Source organism: Pocillopora verrucosa, chromosome 9, assembly GCF_036669915.1.
Source record: "Pocillopora verrucosa isolate sample1 chromosome 9, ASM3666991v2, whole genome shotgun sequence".
NCBI lineage: Eukaryota > Metazoa > Cnidaria > Anthozoa > Scleractinia > Pocilloporidae > Pocillopora > Pocillopora verrucosa.
In genome coordinates, this window is record NC_089320.1 from 15,975,717 (window position 1) to 15,981,581 (window position 5,865).

General features: G+C 36.5%; 1 pseudogene; it reads left to right on the top strand.

Annotated features, from left to right (window-relative positions):
- On the top strand, positions 1-5,581 carry LOC131780175 (uncharacterized; annotated as a pseudogene).
- The last annotated feature ends 284 nt before the right edge of the window (positions 5,582-5,865 follow it).

Genomic DNA, 5,865 nt, shown 5'->3' on the forward strand with positions numbered 1-5,865 from the left:
ATGTCGAGCAGTAATAGTGGAGCAAAAGCAAATTTCACCGGCACAACCATTCACGAGGAAATATGCTCTTTCAGAGTGGATATGCCAAAACTATTTGCGAGTAAGACTGACACGTGTCATTTCAGGTTGTGCAGTGGGAGGAGAGCGCTCTTACCACTGTGCATCCCTTTTCAGCTCACTGCACTCATTTATGAGTAATTCGCACATAAATTTAAAGGTAAGGGTGATGCTATGGTAACCTTTTGTCAGGAAATGGTCATAAAATAGTGAGGAGTGATTGAATACGTTTTTGGTACCATGCTCTAGGAACACTCAAAAGTTTAGATAGAAAAATCCATCTAAGAATTGGTGTTTAAAAATAACGAAACTATATTAAACCAACTTAAATTTAAACCAATTGGATTAAATGACTAAAGTACTTTGATAATTCAACTCTAAAAACAGTAGGTTGTGTAGGTTACATATAGATTGTGAGTTTTTCCCTCCCCCACCCTCCACTCAACATTAAATCTTGAAGCTTATTTTAAGACAGCGGTTGCAAGTACTTAAGGCCAGATGGCCGGAACCTTTTCTCTAATAGTCATAACGGAGCTTTCATCACCCTAAGTTATAAATTCTTCTTGTGGCAAACATTCTTTCAATTATTTATTCTAGGACACCATCGGTTTCGACTTAGCTGGCTTCTGCGGACCTCGACAAGATTGATATTGACTGAATCACGAAAAACGATTCAAAGTTTATTTTTGTCAATCAAAGCTACGAAGTATTATAACACATTTCTGACATCTTCCCTTTCAAAAAGAAAAGGGAAGATGTTGTCAGAAATGACAAAATTTATTTTTTTCAGTTTCATTTTATCTGAGTTCTATACCTAATATTTCTACGATAGTATTTGCTCCTTTCGAAATCTACTAAGTTGAAATCAGCCATCAGCTGGCCTTCCCATTTAGTTATTGAATTTAACGATATTAACCGAAGAGCTATTCGATGCTTTTCGGTACGCCTTTCAAAGTCGGAAAAACTCATTTGAATTACAAATAATTTTTACAAGTTAATGTTCATATTTGCGATCGGTCTCGCACGTGGAAAGAGCGTAAGAAGTTCGAGAGATTTCAGCGTCTTTTGCAGCTTCTCTGGGGCCACAAAACACATCATTTCCACTGTTATACCTTTAGATATGGTCTGTTCAGTGTCAAGTCCAGCTTGTGTCTCTTTCTTCGCTCGAAGTTGCTGCGTAGGGTGGCTCAAATTCGATGACGAGGATTGATGAATGCCATTTTGTCTCGAATTTTCCTGAGGTAAGTAACTAAGTGTAAATGCATATTGAATAGAAATACAGTGCCTCGCCGTTTCCCTTGAAAATCAGTTTAAATTGTAGAGTACGATACAAAAAGGAAAAGCATACTATACATGGTACAGAATAAGACTACTCCCCAAATGCAGCCGCCATGACGGTTCTTATTGCGCCATGTGACTCTTTGATTAACAGTGAGAAATTTTTAACATAAAGGTTAGGTTATTGATAGTTTGTTTAGTTATTCATCATTTTTTTATTTCTACATTTGTTCTTATTCTACGCGATGCAATCACTTATGCTCACAGTATGTCAAAATTATATTTTCCTTAAACGCGCACATCGCTTCCCTGACACGCAAGGTTAAAACCCTGGCTGGGTCATTGTTTTATGTACTTAGGCGAGAAAATTCAACTCCATAACGTCTCTCTCGACCCATGAATATAAATAATCTAAATAGGTACCCGTGAACTGTCGGAGAAATCTGTTAAAATACTTAAGGGGGCTCAGCTCGTCCAGGGAAGAAGCGGAGGCTCCTAAAATCTTCATATCACAGATACCAGAATATGCTTCGGTAGCAGCCATGGGTGTTAGAATTAGTTTCGTGTGCATAGATTAGATTTTATCTCGGATCACCTTCAAAGGATTTCGAAGGTAATGTAACTTCATTGTATTAGAATGGTAACTCTTGTGAACTCTTTTCGATTCTTTCGACATCAAGACATCTAGACATCCTTTTTTATCATTCGCAGCAACCTGAAGTACATGTACTTACATAGAGAAGGGTACAATCCCGTTCGAAATCGATTTAAACTGTGTTTTGTGTTTTGGTTCCTTCTTCAGCACAACGTCAAGCATAGAATGAATAGAAATAAGAAATTCAAGGAAGGAAATGATAGAAACTGGGCAACTTTTTCTATGTTTGGTAATTAAATTTTTTAAAGTGAATTAGGCGCTTGTATGTCTGATTTGCTATGAACGCTTAAATCCTTTCATCAATATTCTCTTTACTGTCTTTCAAACAAATCTTATGTCGTTAGTTTGGAGAATTTGGTGCTAACTAATGATCTTCTTGTTGATACTGTTCTGTATTCTCATCACTTGTCTGCTTGATATTGTATCAATATTGTATGGGGAAATTCTGTCTCGGTCACTCGTGGGAGTTTGAGGCATAAACCTGGATTTAATGGACTGAAATACAAAAACTAGTTGGGTTCTAAAACAAAAAATTGATCGAATCTCTTGGCCTACAGCGCTTTTGGTTTGAGGAATCAATTGCTTTGTTTCTGTTGATAGCAAAACACTGGTGTCAAAGAAATAACTAATGGTTATCATGCATGAAAGTCCACTTGACCTACCTAATGTAGCGACAGTTTAGCCTGTCAAATATTCCCTTAATTTCGATATCTTTTCAGAGAATACTAATCTCGAAAAGGGGTTAGAAAAAGAAATACTTATTGAAAAATGGTATACCTTAAACTATTATTACCAGGGGATTATCTGATAAAAAAGATTATCCGTTGTGTTTTTCTTTTCGAATCCGAAAAAAAGATACTTTTTTTAGTTAATACGAGTGCTTATCTAAAAGAGGGTATGTATATTTTTTCCTCCCAAGGTAGTGTCAAGCACAGAATGAAAATAAAAACCTAGAAATCAGGAGATACAAGGGAGGAAAAAAAACCATAGAAGCATCCAGAAAGGTTTGTTTTTCAGTTAGTAACCACTGACTACTTGTAACTATTTATAGCTTGCAAGGCTGGTTTCCGAAACTTTGATTTTGCTTACGTTTCGATGACTTATGCGGAAGTCTGCGTAGACTTAAGTGTGTGTCATTCTATTGTTACAAGCCCATTGGGATATTTCGTCAGACCACGAACAACACTGAGGATCGAACTTTGGAGATTACCGACCTATAGCGACATACTGGTAAACCGGGACTTTTAAAGACTTACCATTGGTAAATTTGAAACTGAATTGGCGAGGCGCGCGCCACATAATAGAGAAAATGGCCTAAAAATCACCACAGGGGTGCATTTTTTTCTTGTTTTCACCAAAATCGCTTTGAATAAACCCCTTTTACCATATGGCCTTTGAAGAAGAGAGATTATGGAGGCCCCCTGTACCTTTGCTGTTACTTTAGGACGTCTAGAAGACATATCAAATCGAGTATGAAAACTAGCTTCTTTACATATTGCTAGTATGAGAAACAGCCCTTTGCCTACTTATGGACGTAATTTTGTGAAGGGGAAATTTCTTTTGTTTTTTTACCATATGGTTATTTTAACTTAATTGTTGGGGAAACCTTATGGAAAATTTTGGGTTCGAGATTGCATAGAGTGGAAGTCATATCAAATCGTGATTTTCTGGAAATGTCGCTTATTGCATCGGCTCTTCCGCTAAATTTGTCTTCCACGGATTCCGGTGGGACCTTTACAAAAAGGAATTAACGACAGGTTTTGTGTTGAAAAACAAAAAATTATGTTGTAGTTTTGACCAATCATTGCCACAATCCCGCAAGTATCCTCCACCAGGATGATGATAATACTTCATTCCTGTTTCTTTATTTATAAACTACTAACATGTTGTCATTGCTGTTATTTTCCTATAGAGAAGAAAAAGCGGGCATACAACAAGCTTCCTTCAGCCCAGAAAGAAAAAATAAAAGCAATATTCTTTATCACGGATAGGTTTTCTATTTCATGGGAGGTCTACCATGAGCCGACACAGCAAGATGAATCACTTGCAAGAACCTTCTTGGTGGAAGGATGTAAAGCAGTTTTAGACTCCAGATGTAACATTCAAAAAACATCAGAGAATCGGCCAGGAGCTGAGTTGCCACTTGAAGACCTACTTAATCAAAGAATTGAAGATCATTTAAGTAGAACTACCAGAGATGGTTATGAATAGTTTGCCTTGTTTGCCACAAAAACAAATTAAGAGTGGGTAATCTCAATTATTAAGTGTTATCAAATATATTGATCTGTTTCATTTTGCTGCCGCTGAAGGAATTCAATCACCAAGACAGTCCAACAGTTAAAGTTAAAATATCAGGCGATGGAGCTAGAATGTCTCATTTCCTTTGTTCCTTTTCCATCTTATATGACCATCAACATGTTCTCTGTAGTGCTAGTACAGTGCATTGATAGGTAATTATTTTGAATTCATGCAATTACAAGGCTAACTGGAAGATGCAGACAGTACAAAACAGTGCAGGTAAAACTAATTCTGACTACGTGTATCATTAATAATTGTGACAACATTGAAAAAAAATGCTGAATTCTAATCACACCTTTAGAATAACCATCTATCAACCTTGCTTATTTTGTCACAACAGGCAACCACACCATTGTTGTACTAAAAACATCTGAGGTTTTCAAAAACCTGAGAACTGGTCTGGCAAGTGTAACGCAGACGGTAAAAAAGTTAATTGATGATGGATTCATCTTGATCAAAGGTAGAAAGTAAATTTGTAGTTATACCTTGGTGGCAACTACAAAGTAGGTACAATGTATCTGACTATATACATGTGACAACCTTTAAGTTTGTTATTTATAATACCTGGTTTTTCTTTTTTTTCAACAGTTTCTGCTTCTGGCAATGGGTATTAAAAAAAAGTCATTTCAAACAATTCATGCATTTGGTGCCTAATCCGCAAAAAAGACAGGTTCTTTTCAAATTATATTATGTCTTTCATCTCTTGAAAACATGTTTTACAATACTGTTCTCTTTTTCTCATCTTAAGGTGCAACATGGATGTTTCATATTCATAATACCAGGCGGAAATTTTGAAATGAAAATTGGGCCCGGACGGGCACAAGCAAGTTGGATGCTTGCATCAACCATTATTTGAAATACTTCTTAGCAACATTGCCACTGACGAACTTCACTTGATGTTAAGAGTGATGGACAGACTAGAGACAGGGCTAATCCTTAAAGATGTTGATCGGGATGAGGTAAATTATATCTTTCGTTGTCTTATTATCTAAAGAAATTCAAAGCGAGTATTGCAAGAGTTTCACTTTGTAATGCAATTTACTTTTCATGAAATCAGGCTGACAACCAAGGCAAGCCCCCATCAAAGAGGTACTTTCCCCATTTAGATGCACTACTTGCCATCATACACTCCTTAAGAATCTCTCTCAACATGTGGAAAACAAGAGAATCAAGCAGGACCCTTAAAAGGACATCCTCGCTGGGAAGAGAGAAGTGACTGCTCCTGGAAAAGCTTCCCTGTCATTTTACAAGTTTTTGCGCCTAGAAAGAGCACATGTTGTTCAAAAACTGTAGACAGTGAGTAAATGATTGTTTAGTAATAAATAAATAAATTCATCTTGTGTTGAAAGGAACCCACAACCTTGGGTTTAAACAGATTTTTGAACAGTTTCAATCAACTTTCACTCAATAAATGAAAATCCTCTCTTTTCAGTGCTTTCAGGAGATATTAGAACTCCTACGCAAAGATACCCACGGCAAAGATAAAGTCGTTAAACTACAGGATAAGGTTTGTGTTAAAAAAAGAAACTTTTTTACTTCAATCCTTAGTACTTTTTGTAAAAAGACATTCCAATTTT